General features: G+C 41.9%; 1 pseudogene across 1 annotated transcript in view; it reads left to right on the top strand.

Annotated features, from left to right (window-relative positions):
• LOC309605848 (protein artemis-like) overlaps window positions 1–23,642 on the top strand; it is a 60,832-nt pseudogene extending 37,190 nt beyond the window's left edge. Inside the window, exons 3-4 of the transcript in view lie at window positions 21,648–21,849; window positions 21,929–23,642. The product of the transcript in view is annotated as a protein artemis-like (transcript). The remainder of the gene's footprint in view (window positions 1–21,647; window positions 21,850–21,928) is intronic.
• The last annotated feature ends 1,017 nt before the right edge of the window (window positions 23,643–24,659 follow it).

Raw genomic sequence — 24,659 nt, 5'->3', positions numbered from 1 at the left:
GTTCTGAAAGTGTATATTTTTTAACAAACTTCTCAGCATGCTTCCAAGGCCCCCAGATCTCCTGTTTTTTTCTTTTACGCCACTGGGTGCTGCTTCCCAGTCTCCTTCACAGGTTTCTTTCCAACTCCCTGACCTTTAAATGTTGAGAGAGCTCCACTGCCCAGTGTTTGGTCCTCTTCTCTTTCTAAGCCCCCTTCCTTAGTGATCTCACCTAGTCTTGTGGCTTTTCTACTAGACCCCCAAGTTACAGCTCCAGCTCAGATGTCCCTTGAGCTCTAAACTCTCCATCTATCTAATTGTTTGCCTGGTATCTCCACTTGACCTTGACCTTTGTCCTAGAATTATCTCTCAGGCATCAGAGAGAAGGCCATTGTGGCTGGAGCATGCAAGGGTGGGAGGGCAGTAGAGGTGAGGTTGGAGAGGAAGGCAGAGTCAGATCATTAGGGCCCTTTTAGGCCATAGGAAGGGGTCTAGGTTTTATTTAAAGGGCCATTGGAAAGCTTTAAGGGTGTAAGGAGTTGGGGAGACATAACGGGATCTAATTAAGTTTTCACAAGGACACTCTGGCTGCCATGTGGAGAAGGAATTGGAGAAGGGCAAGAAACACAGGAAATGGAAGCTCAGATAGGAGTCTTTTGCAGTAGTCCAGGCAAGAGATGATGGTCGCTTACTGCAAGGAGGAGCACTGGAGAAGGAAAGAAGTGGACAGAGGGGATAATTTTGAAAGTAGCAACATCTGGACTAGCTGAAGGATTGCATTTAGAACATGAGGAAAAAAGAGAAATCAGGATAACACCCAGGTTTTAGGCTTAATAATTTTGATAGTGGTGCCATTTACTGAAAGAAGTAGAAGGCAGTGCTTCCTAACTTTTTTCATGTTGTAACACATATAAAAAATGATGCTATTTGTAGGATTCAGTGAGTAAACTAGAGGGGATTTGCAGATGTCTATATGAGGCTTGGTGAAATTTTTCTTTATATTTTCTTTGTATATTATTTTATTATGATAAGAAAAATAGAGTACAAAGCATTAGGGAAGATATAGCAAATATATTTAAAAAATACCTCTTAAATAAAATTTTTTAAAAAAATTTAATGAGCAACTTGCTTTGGAACATTGCTTCAATGAATATGACTTTTTTTTTAATGTCAGCTTTTAAACTTGAAGTAGCTACACACAATTCTGATCAAGACTGTTTAATGATAAGCTCTTCCAATTCTTTTTTTTGGGGGGGGGGGAAGGATTTTTTATTTGTTTATTTATTTATTTATTTATTTTTGGCTGTGTTGGGTCTTCGTTTTGTGCGAGGGCTTTCTCTAGTTACGGCAAGCGGGGGCCACTCTTCATCGCGGCGTGGGGCCCACTCTTTTTTTTTTTTTTTTTAAAGATTGATTGATTGATTGATTGATTGATTGCTATGTTGGGTCTTCGTTTCTGTGCTAGGGCTTTCTGTAGCTGCGGCAAGTGGAGGCCACTCCTCATCGCGGTGCACGGGCCTCTCACTATCGCAGCCCCTCCTGTTGCGGAGCACAGGCTCTAGACGCGCAGGCTCAGCAGTTGTGGTTCACGGGCCCAGTTGCTCCACGGCATGTGGGATCCTCCCAGACCAGGGCTCGAACCCGTGTCCCCTGCATTAGCAGGCAGATTCTCAACCACTGCGCCACCAGGGAAGCCCCCGCGGGGTCCACTCTTAATGCCGTGCGCGGGCCTTTCACTATCGCGGCCTCACTTGTTGCGGAGCACAGGCTCCAGACGCGCAGGCTCAGTAGTTGTGGCTCACGGGCCTAGTTGCTCCGCGGCATGTGGGATCATCCCAGACCAGGGCTCGAACCCGTGTCCCCTGCATCAGCAGGCAGATTCTCAACCACTGCGCCACCAGGGAAGCCCCCTCCAATTCTTGAAAATCACAACAATGAAAACCTTTTTTCACATGGGAGACAAAATTAGAAATATTTTTCTCACCATTCAAAAACTTCAAGAGTTGCAGTTAAATGTAAGGACTTTTAATGTTGAAATCTCTTGTAATATTTCTAATGGATTTCAAGTCCAATCAGATATTTTCATTTTCATTATTTGTTCATTCAACAAGTATTTATTGAGGCTTGTTAAGTGCCAGGTACTGTTCTAGACACCTAAATACCAGGTCTTTCAAAATAATGATTAAGCCCTAATTTGCAGAATCTGCTTGCCTGCCAGTAGCTCATCTCTCACAATATGTCATCTGATTTATGTGAAAGGGGAGAGTAAAAGCCGCCAGCTGGAGCCCACCTGTGTGGCCCCTAACCTCTGTCTCTTTGTCCTGTGCTCTGTGCTCCTTGGGCACCTGAAACTCCTCCAGTAGCTCTGAGGGTGTTACTTGCCCAAATAAGTGAGGGCCAGGCATAGCTCATTTTGTTTGCTGATCTGGGGGTTCATGAGACTGCTGGGCATGGCATCTGGCCATGCTCAGTGATGCTACTTTCAAAGGATGCTTGAGTAGCTGCATAGGACCAGAGACAGCTATCCCAGGGCCTCTGATGGCCCCAGAGTCCAACTGGCCACCCTCACAACCTGATACCTTGTGGCACACGTGGGTGCTACGGCACTTTGGGTAAGGGGCTCTAAATCAAACAGAATTGTGTCTCCTGCCCTGTTCCCCCTCTCCCCCGCCCCCATTCACATATGAAGCCCTAACCCCTAATGTGACTGGCCTTCATGGAGGTAAGTAAGGTTAAATGAAATCATAAGGGTGGGGTCCTAATCCAGTGTGACTGGTAAGAAGGGAGAGGGAGAGAGACACACACACACCTTGGGATGCGCAAAGCATGGAGGCAGGGCCATGTGAGAACACAGTGGGAAGGCAGCTATCTACAAGCCAAGGAGAGAGGCCTCAGGAGAAATCAAACCTGCCGACATCTCGATCTCGGACTTCCAGTCTCTAGACTTGTGAGAAAATTAATTTCTGTTGCTTAAGCCACCTGGTCTGCTGTATTTTATTATGGAAGCCCTAGCAGACTAATGCAAGAACTGAGCCAAATGCAGAGGTTTTCAAGCTTGGCTCCTTGTTGGGACCATCCGAGGAGCTTTAGACAATACTAATGCTTGGGTTCTCCCCTCAGAAATTCTGATATGATGGGCTTGGTGTGTAGCCTGAGTATCAGGACTTTTTTGATAAGTCCTAAATATCAGCCAAGGTGAGAACCACTGGGGTAATGGGTAGAAGTTTCGAGGAAACAGTTTAATTTGACTGAAAAACAAAAACAAAAACAAAAATTTTTTGTTTCGGGTCTGCTTAATGAAGTGGTTAGATAACCCCCCTCCGCCCCCCTTCACATCACTGAAAGTATTTAAGCAGAGGTTGGAAATGGTGCGAGGGTTTCCTGGGAGAGGTTGCACCACATTGCCAGAGTACCATCGTCCTGGGAAATGGAGCATTCACCCTGTCACCACCCCCCCCAAGCATCCAACCTCACCCTTGCCTGACCCCGCATGTGTGGACATTCTACTAGAGCGCCCTGGATCCCTCTCACCTGGTAGTTTCTGATCCACACCACTCTCTGATGTGTCTTATTTGAGTGTTTCTCTGTGACCATCCAGGTCCTCACCATCAAATGAAGAGGCTAAACTTGAGGTATTCTAAGCTTCTTTCCAGATCTCAGATTTCTTAATTTTAATCAAGTAAAAATATAGCTTCCTGATTGTAACAGGAGATGGGAATTAAGTGAGCAACTTCAAGCCATATCAAGTTCCTCTCTAAGAGAAGGGCAGATTTAGTCAATGAGCTATGCTTATTTCTACACAAATTGAATTAGTAGGAAATGAAAGGGTCACCTGCTAGAGATGTCCCTTTGGCCCTGGCGGATAAATGCTTTTCTAGACTGACTGCCTGGGAAAGCTTAAATTTGTTGTGGGCACATCTGTCAGCCTTGCTAGTGTTTTGTTTTGTTTTTGTTTTTGTTTTTTTCCTGCTAGATGCTTATTATCCTGCAAACTGGTGCAGTAAATCGACACAGAGGGGGGTGGTGTGTCAGGCATTCAGGCGATCTCTATATACCCCCTAACTGCTGGAATTTATGGGCTCCTGGGAGAGGGGAGACATCAGAGGCCTTTCTGCTCTTAAGCCTTAGAACCTCAAGTGGGATTTGCCTTCCTGTATGCTTTATTCCTCCTCATCGTGGATTTTGGGACTCAACCTGCTCTTGTAACTTTGGATCCTGCCCCAATTCTCCCCACTGGGATTCTCCCCTTGCTAAGTGCAGCTAGGGAGTAGAGAACACCTGCTCTGTGGCCCCTTTTATGCCACCTCTGAAACTAGCTGTGACACTTTGGCATTGAACCATTTCATGTCTGATAATGTGGAAAACAGGCAGGAAGTAACAAAAGTGGATATAACAGTGATTTTAAGCCCTACAGAGTTTTAGAGTCAAAGCCCCTGGCCTTCTCTTCTTGCTTCTTTCTGATGGAAACTAAAAGCCGAACATGAGAATGAGCGTCATGTGTGTGTACATGTGTTGTGTATGTGTATATATACATATATAAAGATACTTATTTTAAAGAATTGGCTCACATGATTGTAGAGGCTGACAAGTCTGAAATCTGTAGGGCAGGCTGGCAGACTGGAAACCCAGGTGGGATTTGATGCTGCAGTTTTGAGGCAGAATTCCCTTTTCTTCAGAAAACCTCGGTTTTTGCTCTTAGGGCCGTCAACTGATTGGATGAGACCCATCCTCATCAAGGGTAATCTCCTTTACTTAAGGTCAACTGTTAACCATATCTAAAAAACACCTTCACGGCAACACCTGTATTAGTATTTGATTAGATAACTGAGTGCTCTAGCCTAACTAGGTTGGCACATAAAATTAACCATTATAGACACTAAGAGGCCAGCAACCTCTGGGCCCAACTTTTGATTCAGTCTCTGCAATCTTCTAGGTTTTTGGGGAAAAAACCCATCATTTTTGACCTTGGTTTCTCTTTCTAAAATGATCTGGCCTATCTGTGGACGTTGCCCCCACTGAAAAACTAGTTTGAAGGTCAAGGCCAAAGAGGCATAATAGACTTATAGGATGATATTGATGAAAAGGGCTTGAAAGATGATCTGGTCAAGCCCCTCAATTTACAAATAAGGAGATTGAAGCCCAGCAAAGAGATGCTATTTAAAGCCAAGAGATTGTGACCCATGGCTGCAAAATGTCACTACAGCCATCAAGTGTATTGTGACAGTAATTGCTGTATTTTCTTAAAAATGGCTCTCAGTGACCATGTGCTGGTTTGGATGTGGGCAGGATCCTGCATAGACTCAGGAATATTCATCAGGTGCCTATAAAGGAACCTTCTGGAGATTAGACCTTAGTAGAGTACAGTCTGTTGGCATCTAGTAGTAAGTGTCCATATACTGAGAAGGCATGAACACACTGGGCCATCTTGAGGTAAAAACACATAAGAGAAAAGGTGGAACCCCTGTGAGAAAGGAGGAAGAAAGAAGGGTGACTGGGTGAGGAGATAATGCCAGAACTACAAATAGAATATATCTGGTTTTCCTCTTCCTTCTCTCTGAAGGCTCCTTCTCACTCTCCTTTACTGGCTCATCCTCCCTTGCCCAAGTCCTTTAAATGCTGACATTCTGCAAAGTTCAGAGCCCCCTTCTCTTTTAACAGTATCCTCTCTCCCTAAGTGAAGCCATCAACTGTATGGCGTCCATGTCACAAATGATCCTCCAGTATGAACCTGCAGCACAGATAACCTCTGTGAGCTCCGGTCGTGTATATCCGACAGCCTGCTAGCATCTCCATTTCGATGCTGCCTCAAGCTCAACATTCCTAAATTTGATCCCACGCATCCCCACAGCCCCTGTCCTTAAAACAACAGCAAAGCGCGAATGAAAACTCATTTCGTCTTCCTCCAGGGTTTTTGTTTTCTCTGAGTGAATGGTATACCACATCCATCAAATTGGACGAGGTGGAAACTTAGGAGACATTCTTCACATCCCTCCCTGTTCCCCATCATTATTTCTTCAATAGCTCTCAAATCCACCCACTTCTCTACATCTCTTATTCCTAAAAAGCACATCATAACTCAAAAGAATTTTCCCAAACTGAACCCACTCGTGCAACCAGCATCCAGATTAAGCAACAGTACATTACCTGCTCCCAGAAGCCCCCCTTGTGGCCCATTTCAATCACTAACCTTCCCTTCAATTAGTTATTCACTGGTTATGAATGGTATGGTTCAGTATGAACTCTTTTGTGTTTCAGACTGTCCTGTGTGGAAAAAAAAAATCTGATGATGTCTTGTCATCTGACTCCCTTGTTTAAAACCTTTACATGGCTTTTTATTGCTCATTAGATAAAGACCAGATTTTTCAGCCTGCTGCTTCTCTTACCATACTGCCTTGCTCTTCTTTCAAATACCCAAATATGTGTGACCCTTCTTGTCACTAGGTCTTTATATATGCTGTTCCTTCTTCCTGGCATGCTTTTCCCACCCCCTTCTTTACTCCCCTGGGCTAATTCCTTCCCATCCTTCGGATCTTAGCTCACCTTAGTCTTCCCCAAAAATAGATCAGGTTCTTCTATGATCTCATAGCACTTTTCCTTTCTAGCCCTTATCAAAAGATGCTGTTGATAACCATCATTTTCCTTGGCCAGCCTATAACCTCAGTGAGAGGTGGCAGTGACAGCATGAGCTCGATGGGGCCGAAATGGGGGAGACCACAGAATGAAGTGGAGGAGGGGAGCCCCAAGGACAAATACTGCCCACCTTGGTTTTGCTTAGACCAATTGAGGATAGTTGTTTCTCACCCCCTAAATTCACTATTTGGGGAAGGGTTTGCCTTATTTATTTGTTTGTTTGTTTATTTATTACAAAGTAATAATCACTGTAAAAATTCAGTCAGTATAGATGTATATAGAGGGAAAAATAAGTGAAACCCACTTTCTATTGTAATCCTAAATCTCTGCTCACCCCAGAAGTGACCACTACCAGGAATGAGGTGTACATCCTCCCAGACATCCTTCCCATGCATTTACAACATGTGAATGTATATAGATTTCGGGGGTTTCTTTTCAATTAAGTGAGGGCATATTATGTATATCTTTCCATGACAGTGCATACAGATCTACAGAGCACCCTTAAACAATTTCCACTTCACTAATTCAGATAAACCACTACTTTCCATTCTCTTTATTAAACATACAGATGCATGCTTGAGGCCCCATAAACATTCTTGACTAATAGGTCACTCTGTAGCCGCCGGCCATGTCTGTGCTCATGGGTTGAGTCGTATGCTTACCAAGAGTGAGTTGTTTGTTCCCAAACCTGTTTATGCCAGTTGTCCTTGCTACTGGAGTTATATGATTTAACTAAATATGAGGTAAAATCAATGACATTTCAGTGCAAAATGAAAGAGAGCTGTTGTTTCTCCAGAAACTAAGTTTGATGTTTTGGGATTAAGTTCAAAGATCACTAAAACAAATTGCTATCCAAGTAAAGAAAACTGGGGCTATTGGGGAAAAAATAGTAAAAACGAAAGGTTTTATACTTGCTTCTCAAGTGTCTTTAAGTTCTCTGTACACTTAAATAAAAATGAAGCTGGAAATGATATGTGATGTATTACGGGTGTGGTTTCTCTAAGAAAGATGACACAGAGCACCGATTATAAGACTTGTCCTCAAAGAAAAGCATAGGCCTCATTTCAGGAGCTTGGCAGATTGATGTTCATATACATGTTTTAGATTAAAATAACATGTTTTAGGTCAGTGTGTATTATTTTGCTTGTTCCTCTGCTTTTTTTTTTTTTTTTAGTATTTATTTATTTGGTCGCACTGGGTCTTAGTCGTGGCAGGTGGGCTCCTTAGTTGTGGCATGCAGTCGCTTAGTTGTGGCATCCATGTGGGATCTAGTTCCCTGACCAGGGATCGAACCTGGGTCCCCTGCATTGGGATGTGGAGTCTCAACCACTGCGCCACCAGGGAAGTCCCTGATCTTCTGCTTTAGCTGCGCCTTCAACTAGCTGACTAACTCCCAGCCCCGCCTGCGGGAGCTTCCACTATATGATAGGATAGGAGAGGGTACCATGCCATATCATCCCATCCCATACCATGCTGTAATGTACTATTTATATTTTACCTTTTTTCTTCAAACTAGATAGTAAGAGCCAAAGTGTGTCAGGACAGCACATAACATTTTAAAGTCATTTAGTGACTTTCTCTGTCTCTCTTCCTGTCCCCCCCCCCCACCCCCCATAATGACCATGTCCCAGGCACTGTGGCAAGCACATATATACCCTATTTTATATATTTTTAAAAATTTTATTTATTTTTGGCTTTGTTGTGTCTTTGTTGCTGTGCGCAGGCATTCTCTAGTTGCGGTGAGTGGGGGCTACTCGTCGTGGCAGTGCGTGGGCTTCTCATTGCAGTGGCTTCTCTAGTTGTGGAGAACGGGCTCTAGGTGCATGGGCTTCAGTAGTTGTGTCTCCCGGGCTTCAGTAGCTGTGGCATGTGGGCTCAGTAGTTGTGGCTCGCGGGCTCTAGAGCGCAGGCTCAGTAGTTGTGGCGCACGGGCTTAGTTGCTCCGCAGCATGTGGAATCTTCCCGGACCAGGGCTCAAACCTGTGTCCCCTGCATTGGCAGGCAGATTCTTAACCACTGTGCCACGAGGGAAGTCCCTGCCCTATTTTATATTGACAGTATCCCCATGGAGTATATGACATTATTCCCATTTCAGAAGCGAGTAAACAAGGCTCATATAACCTATACAACATATTTCTAAGTGGCAGAGCTGAGGTACAAATCCAAGTCTGCTTGATTCAATGTCTGTGTGTTACCAGTCGGCTCCACTGCTTCCCCTGGTCCTTGATCCAAGAAATTGAACTCATCGCACTCACACTAGATCAGAGACTCTCAAAATGAGATCTTGAAACTCCTGGGGGCTTCCAGGGCTCTTTCGGAGGCTCAAAATTATTCTCATAACAATACTAAGATGCTATTTGATTTGTTCTCTCATGAGCGTATAGTGGACTTTTCCAGAGTCTACGTGACATGTGATATTGCCACGGATTCAAGGCAGAAGTAGCTCTGAAGATCCAGCTGTCTTCTATTAAGCCAGACATTAAAAGGGATTTGCAAAAATGCAAAACAATGTTAACTCTTCTCCCTATTTTTTTGTTTTGGAAATAGAGTTATTTTTACCCAAATAGGTTATTTATGTTAACAAGTTACAGTTTTCGGAATATTGAATTAACAAATATTTTAAAAGTTTCTCAGTTTAAATTTCTAATAGAATGATAACTGACAGATATAACACACATAAACAAAATCCCTTTGGAGTTCTCAATAATTTTTAAGATTGTAAAGGGATCTTGAGGCCAAAAGGGGGAGGGTATATGTGGGCATTTTGGTACTAAGTGATGAGTAGGATCCAGCCACGCAGGTGGACCATAGCACCCAGAGGCTGTGGAGTCAGACGTGACGTAATCCAGGAGAAGGATCAATGTTAAGAAAGTCCAGCTGGTTTTGCCATCATTTTCATATTTCTGTTATAGGGATGAGATCCTAAAAGTTTGTATACCTCACTATGGAGGCTGAACTTTATCGTACGATCATTGGGAAGCCAGTGGATGATTTTGAGTTGGAGAGTGACATAAACAGAAGCCAAGGCAAATGTTAAAGGTGTCGTTGGAAATTGAGGTGGTTGGATAATGAAGAGAAGAAGGATTCAATGCAAGCTTCTGGCTCGGAAACTAGGAAATCAGAATGTTGCAGGGACTTGCCTTTGGTCACACAGCTTGGTGACAGCAGAGCATCTGTAATAGGTGTTCCCGAGCTCGTTTGCTTTCCACTGTACTGAATAAGGCATTTTTCATCCTCCTCCCCTGGTTTCCTTCCCCTCTAAACCTCAACCAAAGAAAAAGAAGAGAGAAATGGGCACACTCTTTCCAACTCTATGCTCTCCCTGTCGAGGGTGCACCACCGGAATTCAAAAAACATTTCGAGTAAAGCTGCTCTTTGGTGGGTGTCTCTCGTCAATTACGATGGTGCTGCTGCGTGATGTTTGGATTGTACAGGCATAAATAGAGCCACATGAAGCTCGTAATAGGGCAGGATGGGCAGGGTGGTCATGTCACAGGGAGACACTGTTGGCTGAACTGGGCTGTCTCCAGTGGCCCAGGTGAAAGCAAGTGCTGGGGGCTTGCAAGACTGTGGGTTCTGACTGGTTATTGCTCCCCAGCCCAGGCTGTAAGAAGAAGGCACAGTCATCGCAGTTCTGATGGGTGCTGGAGCCTTAATAGTAAGTCGAATCAATCTTGCTGACCCTTCTTATTTCAGCTGTTGCTGTGACAAATTGTTTCTTTGCTGAAGTTCAGCCCAGGTATCAGTGCGGGGTGTGTGTGTGTGTGTGTGTGTGTGCACGCCTGCGTGCCTGTGTGTGTATTTGGGCAAGGGTGGGTCTGGTTAAGGAAGCATGCTAAATTTTAGGATGCCATAGAGTGCATGCGTGCTGGAGGTCTTGAAAGAAACTTGTTCTGTTTATCTTATGTCATTCTTCTCATTTAATTTTAAATTCAGAATGTGAAAAGTGGTTATTTGTTTTTTAAACAAATTAGATTTTTTTTTTTAAAGATCAAATTTATAGAGAGAATGTTTTGCTTATCTCTTTTAAATTTTATTTATTTATTTATTTATGGCTGTGTTGGGTCTTCGTTTCTGTGCGAGGGCTTTCTCCAGTTGTGGCAAGTGGGGGCCACTCTTTTTTTTTTTTTTTGGGATTTTTTTAACTTTATTTTTTCACACACACACACTGTATTTTATTTTATTTTATTTTATTTTATTTTATTTTATTTTTTTAAACATCTTTATTGAAGTATAATTGCCTTACAATGGTGTGTTAGCTTCTGCTTTATAACAAAGTGAATCAGTTATACACATACAATATGTTCCCATATCTCTTCCCTCTTGCATCTCCCTCCCTCCCACCCTCCCCATCCCACCCCTCTAGGTGGTCACAAAGCACCGAGCTGATCTCCTTCTGCTATGTGCCTGCTTCCCACTAGCTATCTATTTTACATTTGGTAGTGTATATATGTCCATGACACTCTCTTACCCTGTCACATCTCACCCCACCCCCTCCCCATATCCTCAAGTCCATTCTCTAGTAGGTCTGTGTCTTTATTCCCGTCTTGCCACTAGGTTCTTCATGGCTTTTTTTTTCCTTAGATTCCGTATATATGTGTTAGCATACTGTATTTGTTTTTCTCTTTCTGACTTACTTCACTCTGTATGACAGACTCTAACTCCATCCACCTCATTACAAATACCTCCATTTCATTTCTTTTTATGGCTGAGTAATATTCCATTGTATATATGTGCCACATCTTCTTTATCCATTCATCTGTCGATGGACATTTAGGTTGCTTCCATGTCCTGGCTATTGTAAATAGAGCTGCAATGAACATTGTGGTACATGACACTTTTTGACCTATGGTTTTCTCAGGGTATATGCCCAGTAGTGGGATTGCTGGGTCGTATGGTAGTTCTATTTGTAGTTTTTTAAGGAACCTCCATACTGTTCTCCATAGTGGCTGTATCAATTTACATTCCCACCAACAGTGCAAGAGTGTTCCCTTTCCTCCACACCCTCTCCAGCCGGGCCCAGCTGCTCCACGGCATGTGGGATCTTCCAGGACCAGGGCTCGAACCCGTGTCCCCTGCATTGGCAGGTGGATTCTTAACCACTGCGCCACCAGGGAAGCCCCGAAAAGTGGTTATTAATCACAGTCTATGAACATTTCCACTTTATGTTTTGGCCTCAAGTGACTAGATGAAAAATCAAAAGTTCCTCTATTGAATTATTATCTATAATTTAAATCCCTTCTCTGGGACCCTGAGTATGCTGACATTTGTAAAGTATTCCTAGGCAAGCAAAGCAGGAAGGTTTCCATTGGGAAAGGATTTGGTAGCAGAAACTGACTTCCTTTGTCAGTGTCAATTGGTCAAATCCATCGGTTTTCCTCCCTCCATGTGTTGCGGGATGTACCCTCAACTTTCTATTGGTGATTTTCAGTTTCTGATGTAGAACTTCATACAGTTGAGGATTAGAGGAAAATTTTAGGGGGAAGAATTATGTAACAGTAGCAGTTGGTCTCAAAGTCTCTTATGGTCTTTCGAGTTAAAACATTCTATGTGCAATATTTTAGTATATTTTAACTGTTTACTTGGTAATTTCATTCAGATGTCCCATGAGCACCTTCAAGCCAGTATGTGATAATCTTGTTATTTTCTGGCCCAAACTTGCTCCTTTTGTGTTCTCTACATTAGTAATGGGAACCACGAAGCTCAGAGTTGTCCAAGCCAGATCCCAAAGGATCTTCATTCTTCTCTTTCCGTTGTGCCCTACACCTAGGGTAACATATAATTAATCACTCAAATCAAGGCACTTTCATAAGTGCAAGGGGGCACTGTTAATAATTAAGCCAAGGCAATGGTATAAACTGAAATTGTCTTGGGCAAACTGGAACATATGGCCTCCATATGTAATGTATAATCTCCACTGTAATCCTTAAATGTCACTCAGTCTATTTCCTCTTTCAGTTGCCTTTGCCACTGCTTTGGTTTAGACCCTTACCAGCTGCAACCTGAACTAACTAACTGCCTCCTAACTGGTCTCCCTGCTTCCAGGCCTGTCCAGTACACCCACTGTTCCCATCCAGGTCGCTCCCTGGCTTAAATCCCTTCAGTGGCTCTGGGTGGGAGGATGAAGACCAAACTCCTTAGTGCAGAATGCAAGGCCCTTCTTGGTGGCTTCTTCCCCTTCCAGCATCCTTCCCACCCATTTCTTCTCTACACCCACTTCTCTAGTTTTTCTGACTTGCTTGCAGTGCCTGACATTGAACCACCATGCGTCACGCTTTTGCACCTGCTGTTCTCCTGCTCAAAATACTTAACCTTCTTGTCTGTCTGCCTGAAATCGTTCAAGATTTAGCTCAAATGACCCCTACTGGGGAGGACTTTTGCAATGTAATAACTATGGGTGTAGCCTAAGAGAACCCTGAGGGTAAGAGTTGTACTTGATCAATATCGGGAAGCTTTGGACCTCAGGTAGGACTGCTACTCATTTTTGTGTGAAACTTAAATGGGGTCCCCCTCTGGGCAGTTATAATCCCCACAGGCTCACGGTTGGCAAGCGGAGCTTAGCCTGGGTTTTAGATCGCCACTCCCATCCATCCTTTGTTCTGCACACAGACTGCCTGCCAAACCAAAGGTGCAGGCCACCCAATACTCTGCACATAGTGGACCCTGGGTGAATGACTGTTGGATGAATGTCTTCTAGGATGTGAAATAGCTTAGTCTCATCATTGTTACACACTTGCTACCAAAGTGCACGTGCTGTAACCCTGCCCCCTCTGTCGGCCCCTCCCTTCTCTCCTAGGACACCTTAAATACTTGCTGCTACCAATCCTCCTGCCCCATCACACTGGACTCTTCCCAGTGAATCCTTTGGTCATTTATTTCATTTTCTTACTGTCTCTTTTGGCTGGTAAATGCCAGTTCAGATTGTCAATGTCTTTTTTCAGAGTGACATTGGCTTACGTTCACTTACCTAACTTTACCTTCTTGACCTGCTCACTTGATGGGCACAGCAATTTATAGCCATCATTTATCCGTGTGCCTTTCTGACCAAAAACAGTGTGCTTTTATGGTATTCTTAAGGTTGCAAGTGATAAAAACTCAGTCTGAACAAACTTAAGAGAAAGGGGTCTTTAGTCTGTGGATTCTGCCGTGTCTAGTGGATACCAAGGACAGGGCTGCATCAGGGCCCCAGAAAACCTGGACCGGGCACAGGAATGCAATCAGGACATGCTCTGTCTCTTGCATTCTGCTCTAGGTGCATCTGCTTTATTTATCTCTTCGAAAATTTGTTATCTCTATTTTTCTGACTCGTGGTGAACAACAAAGTCATTGATAGCCCATTAAGTTTTTTTTTTTTTATAAATTTATAAATTTATTTATTTATTTTTGGTTGTGTTGGGTCTTCGTTGCTGCGTGCGGGCTTTCTCTAGTTGCGGCGAGCGGGGGCTACTCTTCGTTGCGGTGTGCGGGCTCTAGGAGCGTGGGCTTCAGTAGTTGTGGCACACGGGCTCAGTAGTTGTGGCTCGTGGGTTCTAGAGCACAGGCTCAGTAGTTGCAGTGCGCGGGCTTAGTTGCTTGGTGCCATGTGGGATCTTCCCCGACCAGGGCTCGAACACGTGTCCCCTGAGTTGGCAGGCAGACTCCTAACCACTGTGCCACCAGGGAAGCCCGCCCATTAAGTTTTTATGGTGCAACTTTATCTACCTGAGAGGGATTGAAAGACTCTCTCAATCCCAGTTCCAAAATCCTGAGGCAGAGGCTCCATGTTTTGATGTGAGACAGATGTACTGTCCTGGACCAGTGAAGGTATGTCATGTAAGAGCATGGCAGCTTCTGCAGCAGTCATATAGAGGCAGACCAGGAGAGGAGAGGTCATGAATTCACTCTCAACGAGAACTTGCTATGTACCCAATGTGTGTTCACTGTGCTAGAAGAGAAGACACAGGGGTGAGCAAGCTGACCTCCTCTCCCGGAGCTTCTGTTATGATAAGGAAGAGAAATCATTAACTAGGAGCCAAATGAACACTCTAATTATGAGGTTGATAATGGGTATGAATAGGGCCAAGGAGGGCTGCTCTGAAGAAGTGACATTTAAGCTACAGGTTAAAGGGTAACAATGAATGAGCTTTTGCAAGAACTGGAGTAAAAGCTTTCAAGCCTCCTCTGGGACGAGGAGAGGGCAAGTGCAAAGGCTCTGACCTGGGGAAAGGATTGAGGTGTTTCAGAGTCAGAACAAAGCCCTCTGTACGTAACAGAGAATAAGTGAGGATGAAAGTGTTCTGAGATGATGTTGGACAGGAAACGCAGAGGATTGTGGGCTGTGGTAATGATACTCAGCAGTGGGAAGTTATTGAAAGATTTTGAGAGGAGTTAACATCTCCTGGTCCAGGGGCTATATGGGAGGCATGGGTTGGAGAGATGAGTGCAAATTCTGGGAGACTGGGAGAGTTTGTCACTAGGTGATTTGAACTATGGTTATACTAGCCCCTTGGCAACTACTTGGATATGGAAAGAGAGGGAAGGGGAAGAAGAATCAGCAATGTCTCCTGGAATTTGGCTTAAGTAACTGGATGGGTAATGGTGGTATCATTTACTGAAAAGCCTGGAAGGAGACATGGGCTGGTGTGGGATGAGAGGAAATCAAGGTCCATTTGATGACTAATTTTGAGATATCTGTAGGATATCCAAATAGAATTGTCAAGCAGCCACTCTGATATGTTAATTTGCAGCTGTTAAGAGAGATCTAGACTACAGACATAAATTTGAAAGTGCACAGATAGACCACTATTTCAAGTGGTGGCACATGTAATGTGCTTGACCTCCAAGTCGATCATTTTAAAACACCCCCTCCTCTATATGACAAAATATTTTTCATAATAATCATGTAATAATAGGTAATATTCAAATTTTCTTTAGCTTTAAAAGAAAAATTAACAATTAAAAGCAATACATTTTCATTTAAAGACATTATTCAAATTTAGTAAAATATTTCAGTATGAGTTATATATTTTACACTTACCAACAGAAATATTACACCTTGAAGTTCACACTCAGTTTCACTGTTTTAAAGACAAATAAAAACTCCAAATGTTCACGTAGAATGACAGGATTGAAAAACTCAAGTTTGATTTTACCATTTTACAATCACTGTGCCGTCATTGTTTATTTTAAATCTACTGCCTAACCACGGGAATATGTAGTGCTACAGGGGGAACAGACATGAACTGTACCTGACACAAGATTGAATAATTTCAAACTATTACTAACCTCTCTTGAAATGAATGCATGTAGCGGAGTCTGCACTTGTCCTGTGGAAGAGGGGGAGGGCTGACTGCATAAATGGGCATTCTCCAGATGAACTTCCATGTCCAATACAATGCTTATTAAAGAATAAGTAATTAAAATATGCTAATTTGAAACTTACATATTTTTATTAAAACTCAACAGTAACTGCAGCCATTGTTTACAACTTAAATCAATAAAAGATACGCCCTCCCACCTTAGAAGGAGTATTTTGTTGCTGACACTGTTTAGAATTGGTGATAATGAAAATTAGACCCACACATAGCTGGTCCTATTGTTGTTTTAATAATCTCTACAGACCATGCATCCCCATTGCCTGTACCAGAGATGGATAGCTCTCACCGCCCTGCCCTTGGTACCCCTCTGATTATAAGCTCTGGGAATGGCTGAGATAACCTGGGAAGAAAGTGCAGCTGGAGAAAAAGGACTAGGACCCAACTTTGAGGCAGTCTTATATGTAGAGAGTTACGGGGAAAAAAAGATGAAACAACAAAGGAGACAGAAGGAAGAACCATTGAAGTAGGAGGAAAATCAGGAGTCGAATTTCACAAAAGCAAAGGAATAAACGCATTTCAAGGAGAGTGTGGTCGGTGGGGCCCAGTGTTGCTCAAAGATCATATGAGATGATAACTAAAAAATGACCTTGAATTCTGCAGCCCATATCTGGTGGATGACTTTGACAAGGTCAGTTTCAGTGGAGTGGTGGAAACAGAAGTCAGATGGAAGTGGGCTGAAGAGTGACTGGGGAATTAACAGGAGTACATCTAGACAACTGGTTTGAAAAGTTTTACTACAGTTGCCTGAATTTCCCAGTAGTAAGTATAAGAATGAGATTGGAGTGGGGAGGGGCTTTAGAACCTAAAATGCATATGTTTGGTGGACAGGGAATTGTGGGGCAGTAGGTGGTAAAGAAGGGCATGGAGACAAGTCACTGCTAATTTTCTCACAGGTCGCTGACTATCTCACGATTCAAAATATCCATATAGTCATCGTCCTCTAATGAAACTTGCTTTTCTAAGGCACCTTTATGTGAAAGTAATTTCTGATTTAATGCTGTTGATTTCCTCTTTGTTGTGATTTTCCTAGCAAATACATTATTAATTTTTATATTACATTGCCAATGCATGGTTGTTCCTTCAGCGTTGTGGGATAATAGGCTCATTGATTAATTGGGGAACCTAACTTAACATTTGTGGCTTTAGGAATATGTGTCCCAAGAGTCAAACAATGGAGTATTAGTGTACTTTTGCATTTCAATCTGTTTGTATATTGGAGGCAGTCCATTTACAATTAGATAATTATAGTGCCTTCCATTCTTCCCCTTGGCAATGTTATTTTGCAGTTCCTCTCATTCAGAGACAGACTCTGTTTCCCCACCTTTTGAATCTGGACTGATCTTATATCTTATTTTTGGACAGTAGAATGTAGTACAGACCATGTGTTAGTTCTGAGTCTAGACCTCAAGAAGCCTTGATTGCTTCTGTTCTTTCTCTCAGAACTTTGCCATTGCCATGAAAATAAACCTGGACTAGCCTGCTGGAGGATGAGCCGCCATGTGCAAGCAGAGCTAAGTCATGCCAGCCAAAGCCATCCTAGACCGATCTGCCCACAGTCAGTACACCAGCTGACCCTAGGACGAGGCCCAGTTGAGATCAGCCAGGTCTCATCCAGATCAGCAGAACTCATGAGCATTAATAAGTGGTTGTTGTTTAAGCCACAAAGTTTTGAGTTGACTTGTTTACCAGCAATAACTAACTGATAGAGTCATGTAGCCTTGAACCTTCGGAGATGGTACTTAAGATGGAAGCTGAATGCGCTATGATTAAATACAGCAATACTTCTTTCAATTACTTGGAGCTTCAATATAGCATATGCTAGAAATGCATTACTCTGAACATTGAGTTGTGGATGTTATTAGCTCATAAAGAAGTGATTATTTTTAGTGTATTCTGATGAAAAGCGTTCACGGGAAAGGGCCAGGTTAATTTTACTTAGATTCTTTAACTCTGATTTTCTTCATGCCCATCCCATGACCGTCTCAAGTCTTAACGTTACGGCAACATAATCACATTCTTTTGCTCATTAAGTAGAAGGCTATGATTTCAATTTGGCTTCTTCTTTGAGAGAAGAAAATTGCTGAAATGATACTAATGAAATGCTCACTGACTTACATGCCCTTAAAAATATCTCAATTATTTGTGTCAGTCTCTTTTTTTCTTTGACCTTTTTCCATAAGCATCTACTTGGCATATCTACAAAGAGTTGTCTTCCTGCAGAGGGGAAAGAAATGTTCACCGGTTCTAAAAAGCTGCTGTCAGGATCCTGACATAGGTGAAGATTTTTTTCTCTCATCACTACATTATTTCCCTGAACAGACTGTAATTTCATCAATTTTCCATGCTTATGGTCATGAATGCTTGACATTACCACATCTTAACGTTAGCAAAAAAGAAATTTCATGGCTTCAGTTTTCATTTGAAGACAAAGAAGACATGAAGATCTCATTAGAAATATGGTGTGTCTCCTGTTGGCTCACACCTGCTTTCCTTTGCTTTTCCTTTCCTTCGTGTTGATGCCAATGGCAGACATTGCTCTCCACCTGCCCATCCCCTTGCCCAATCCCTGCTGGTAACAAGGAGGTCAAAACCTTTTCAGAAGCCAGTTTTTGTGATACATACACATGGTGGTGCTTATAGAGTCTGGACTCTTCTTTCCTTTCAGTATCAAAGAAATAGCCATTTATGGGGAAACTTAGGTAGCATTTATAACAGATTTATTTCCCTTTGTATTTCTTAGACTACTCATGTGGTTTTGAAATGAGATGAATGCATTTTTCTTTCAAAATTTGAAATTGTAAATTATGATAAAACCTACTAAATTTAGAAAGAACTCTATCATGTGGGGAAGTTCATTACTTCTTCAAGTTTTTTCTGAGTCTTCTACTTACTAGGTGTATGACTTTGGGCAGGTTATGTAACTTTTCTGTGCCTCAGTTTTCTCACATGTAAAATGATAATACAGTCAGCCCTCAGTATCCATGGGGGATTGTTTATAGTACCCTCAAGGATACCAAAATCGGTGGATGCTCAAATCCCTTATGTAAAATGGTGTAGTATTTGCACATAACCTATGCACATTCTCCCGCATACTTTAAATCATCTCTAGACAACTTATAATACCTAATAGAATGTAAATGCTATGTAAGTAGTTGCCAGTGTGTGGCAAGTTCAAGGTTTGCTTTTTGGAACTTTGTGGACATTTTTTTTTCCTGAATAGTTTTTTTTTTAACATCTTTATTGGAGTATAAATGCTTTACAATGGTGTGTTAGTTTCTGCTTTATAACAAAGTGAATCAGCTATACATATACACATATCCCCATATCTCCTCCCTCTTGCGTCTCCCTCCCACCCTCCCTATCCCACCCCTCTAGGTGGTCACAAGCATGGAGCTGATCTCCCTGTGCTATGCGGCTGCTTCCCACTCCATTCCATTCCACTCCACTCCACTCCATTCTCTATGTCTGTGTCTTTACTGAATAGTTTTGATCCATGGTTGGTTGGATCTGTGGATGTGGAATCCACAGATACGGAGGGCCAACTATAGTAATACCTACTTCACAAGATTGTTATGAGGCTTAAGTTTGCTAACACCTGTGAAATGCATAGGTCAGTGCTTGGCACACGAAGCATTCAATAACTGTTCATTTAGTTGTTATTCTTAGTTTTTATTTTAAAATTATTTATACATATTTTGTTTTTAAGATTATACTCTTCCTCATAAAAACCTTCTCATAATCTCTTGCATGAACTTGATGTTTACCAAGTTACAAAGGAGTTCTTATCTGGTTCGCAAAGCCCCACAGGTGTGGACAGAGCAGGGATAATCATACTTATTTTACAGATGAGGAAAAAATTAAAGAGAATAATCACATGATCCAGCAATTCCACTTCTAGGTATATACCTGAAAAAATTGAAAGCGAGAACTCAAGCAGATATTTGTACAAAAATGTTCAAAGCAGCATTAGTCACAATAGCCAAAAGATGGAAGCAACCCAAATGCCCATGGATGCATGACTAGATTAAACAATGGGGTATTATTCAGCCGTAAAAAGGAGCAAAATTCTGATATGTGCTGTAACATGGATGAACTTTGAAGACATTATCCTAATGAAATGTCAGACACAAAAGGACAGATGTTGTATGATTCCACTTTATGAAGTACCTGAGATAGTCACATTCATAGAGACAGAAAGTAGATTAGTGATTGCCAGGGGCTAGAGGGTGGGGAAATGGGGAATTATTGTCTAGGGGATACAGAGTGTCAGTTTGGGATGATGAAAAAGTTCTGGAGATGGATAGTGGTGATGGTTGCACAACAGTGGGAATGCACTTAATGTCAATGAACTGTATACTTAAAATTGGTTAAAATGGTAAATGTCACGTTACGTATATTTTTCTACAATAAAAAAGTGAAGGTTTCTACACATGTCATAAGTATGAATAATAAAAATACTCGGAAAGAATAGACACCTTCCTATGTTGTATTTTAACTGTATCATTTAGAGAGCACAAGGCAGGTCTTTGAGGGCATTAAAGTTTTAAAAATTTATTTTACTTTAAAACTAATGTGGACTAATTGAAAATTTGAGAAGTATAGACAGGCATAAAATGAAAATAAAAGGGCCGTCCCCCTTTCCTCTGATGCTCTACAAAGTAACTTTTGACGTGCTTTTTCTCTGTATCCATTCTGTCTGGCTATATATAAGCAAATATATATATTTGGGCGGGGGAGGGGAGGAGACTACTTTTTAGAAAAATACATGGGCTCAATGGTACTATTCAATAACTTTCATTTTCCCCTAGATATCATATATTTAAATTCAGAAATAGATATCTACCCATTCTTTTTAATAGCTGCATAATGTTCTATAACTTCTCCCCTCTTTTCCTTCCCTTTCCCTTTTATTAAAAAAAACTTTGAGTTATAATTTAGGTAAAATACACCTATTTAAAATGTATAGTTTATGGCATTTTGACAAATATATGTAACACCCTGCTAGTCAAGGCGTAGAACATTTTTATCACCTCCTTAAATTCCCTCACAGGTGTTCTCTCAAGATTATATATATTCTTTTGTGAAATGACAGTCAAATATTTTGGCAATTTTAAATTTATTTTATTTTTATTTTTGGCTGCGTTGGGTCTTCGTTGCTGTGTGCGGGCTTTCTCTAGTTGTGGCGAGCGGGGGCTACTCTTCGTTGCGGTGCACAGGCTTCTCATTGTGGTGGCTTCTCTGGCTGCGGAGCACGGACTCCAGAGCACAGGCTCAGTAGTTGTGGTGCACAGGCTTAGTTGCTCCATGGCATGTGGGATCTTCCTGGACCAGGGCTCGAACCCGTGTCCCCTGCATTGGCAGGTGGATTCTTAACCACTGTGCCACCAGGGAAGCCCAGCAATTTTAAAAATGGGTTACTGTCTTCTTACTGAGTTGCAAGTGTTCTTTGTATTTATTCTGGAAATAAGTCTTTTGTCAGGTGTATGTATTGTGAATATTTTTTTCCTCTTTGTATGAAGCTTGACCTTTCTCTTAACAGTGTTTCTTGAAAATCAAAGTTTTTAATTTTGATAAAATTCAATTAGTCAATATTTTTCTCTTATTGCTAGTGCTTTTCTGTCATGTTTAAGAAATCTTTGGGCAGGTTCCCAGATGTGGTGGTGCAGTCAGCAGTGGCTTGAGCTTCCACACCCGGCTGGGTTGCCAGTTCACTGGGGTTGGCTGGTGGTGTGAGCTCCTTCAAGGGGCAAATGACCAAGTATCCAACAATCTCCACTGACTTCTTGGACAGGGAGAACCTGAGGGCCCACACGTTCTTCCTGTCCCGCTGCCATAAGGATCACATGAAAGGATTAAGAGGCCCTACTTTGAAAAGAAGGTTGGGGTACAGATGAGGAAACTGAAGAACCAGAGAGGTTAAATTAGTTGCCCAAGGTCACACAGCCAGTAAATGGCAGGACCAGGATTTCCACCAGCTTGAAGGTTTACTTATACTGTTCACTGTTACTAAAGAGTTGTCAACTAGTTGTTGTTAACTAAAGATTTTGGGAGAAACGAATTATATCAACTGAAATTGAAACTCCTACCCAGATATCTTTAGTCAATGAAGCATCAAGAGAGAAGGGAGAGATTGTTGTGACTCTCTTACCAGCTGGTCATTGCCCAGGATCAATTACATTTTTATTTCAGGGCAATAACAGAACTGTCTTGTACATGGGAGACTTCAGACTCGCAAAGGGAGAAGCTGCTAGAAGCCTGCATTCTGGGGGCAGACTGCAAGACATCTTAGAGTGTGTACTTATATACTACTTTCTGCAGTCCAAAATATTATTAAATTCCTAGTTGGGTGGAGTGTCTGAGTGAAATATCCGAGCTGGTTTGAAGCTGGATGGTTCAGAGTCTGTACCATGATGTGTGGCTGAACTGCTAAGCAGCTTACGGGTAGGAGTATTAATCAGCCTTAGTGAGGAGTTAGGAGTCCAGGTTCTTGTGGATAAACGAGACATTTAGAAACATCTGACATTCTTCATTATCTTACAGCAGACGGTAGCACTCAGATCCACACATGTCAGCATCCAAAAGCAGAAGAATATTTTCAGTGGAATAAGTTACGCTGCAGAATTACTTCCAAAAATAGAATTCCACTTCACACAGTCAGCATTAAGTCATCCACTATGTGGTTTGGAGAAAGAACCAGAAAAAACAATGTCATTGTGAGGATTGGAGAGAGTTTGTACAGAGCTCACTTTTTTTTTTTTTTAACTCCTCCTACAGTGATATTAAAGATATTTTGGGCCACATCTGTCCAGTGAATGTTACCAAACTCAGCTCCGGCTGCTCACCACTCAAAAGTCAGTACCCGAGAGGCAGTTGTTGGTAGAAAGGAAAATTGCTTTTAATCAGAATGCCAGCAATCTGGGGAAAAGGTGAACTCATGTCCCCCCAAACAACCAACTCCAAAGATTTTGCTCAGCCATGAAAGTTTTTAAAGGGGAAGTAATCTCAATTAATCATTGAGATGGGGGATCAAACTCGTAGCCATCTCCCACTGTGTGCAGGCTTGTCGACGCCTTGTGATCTTTCGTTAGATGCTATCTTATTCACACGGTTTGTGAGATTACTGAAGGGGAAGCTACTAGGAAAAAGACCTGGTCTTCAGCTAATTACTTATTCTTCATCTCTACTTCTTTGATCTAAGGGAAGAACCAACAGGTTAGGCAAGGTATTGTGTGATCAAAAGATTTGAAAGGTATATTTGGGCCGGAGATGAGCAGATCTTGGGGGTGCCTGTTTTAAAAGTTAGTTACAAGAGTCTCTTCTTGGACCCCCTAGGTGCACCCTTTCTCATTTCTTAGATTAAAATGAGAGCTCTCTTGGAGCTCCTACTGTCTGCACCGGTGCCTAATTCAGGATTTTTGCATGCCTCTGGGTCCAGGCTGGAGATACTGGTGGAAAAAAAAAATCGCAATAATTCACTGCTGAATTGGTCTTGTTTTGAGTTTTATTCTTTTTATTTCTTTCTTTTTCTTTCTTTCTCTTTCTTTCTTTCTTTCATTCTTTCTCTTTCTCTCTTTCTTTCCCTTTCTTCCTTCCTTCCTTTCTCTTTCTTTCTTTCTCTCTCTCTCTCGCCCTCCCTCCCTCTCTCTCCCTTTCTTTCTCTTGCTTTCTTTCTTTCTCTCTTTCTCTTGCTTTCTTTCTTTCTTTCTTTTTTCTTTCTTTTCTTTTCTTTTCTTTCTTTCTCCTCCTTCTTCTTCCTCTTCTTCTTTTTCCAATCAGCCTGCTATGATTTCCTTTTCAGAGTCCTCAGATGCTGTCCCATGCATTCTTTACAAGGTTTTTAGTTGTATAGTGTAGCAGAGACAAGGTGCACTATAAAAAAAAAAAGAAAAGTTAGTTACAATGTAGCTTTGCTAAAGTGACGAGCAAAGGGGCTTCCTGCTGAGGGCAGTTTCCTGCAAAGAGCTGCTCACATGGATGCATATCCAAATGCCATTCCAGAAGGCACAACTATGGATAAAGTTAAAGAAATCTTCAAGCCTTCATGCTGGTCTTCCCCAAAGTATGGAGCCAAAGTATAAACCACTTGGAAAATTGAAGAGAGCTAGAACAATCCACCTAGACTCAGGAGGAAAACAATGATCTCTTTGATGATCCTCTCCCTGTACTTTTAAGGCACAAGGTTCCAAACCAGCAAACTCTTCACCCTGAGGTATTTCCCATGGTGACTGCAATATCACAAAACCAGCCTGACAAACTGAGAAAGGCACAAGATGCCTCAAAGCAGAAAGTACGCCAACCTCTCTTTGGGCAAACGTTACAGATTATGAAGAATCCATCAGTGAAAGTGAAGAATTAGAAATCACAGCTTCCTCTTAAGGATTTTCATTTAGATTGCTTTGAATTATATAGATCAATTTATGGAAAACAGACATTTTAGTAATATTGAATCTTCCAATCCATGAACATTTGGGTCTTCTTTAATTTCTACCAGTACTATTTTTTTGTTTGTTTTTCCTATACTGTTCCTAACTATATTTTGTTAAACTTATCACTAGGTATTTCATATTTTTTGATGCCTTTATATGTGATATTAATAATACAGAGTCATTTTTTCTTTCCTTTCAGCATTGAAAAAAATGCCATTCCATTATTGTTTGGCTTGAGAAATCAGTGATAATCCTTATCTTCATTCTA

Source organism: Balaenoptera borealis (genome assembly GCF_965194805.1).
Source record: "Balaenoptera borealis genome assembly, chromosome: 11".
Lineage (NCBI taxonomy): Eukaryota > Metazoa > Chordata > Mammalia > Artiodactyla > Balaenopteridae > Balaenoptera > Balaenoptera borealis.
The sequence above is the reverse complement of the archived record's forward strand: the minus strand, read 5'-3'. Positions and strand labels throughout refer to the sequence as shown.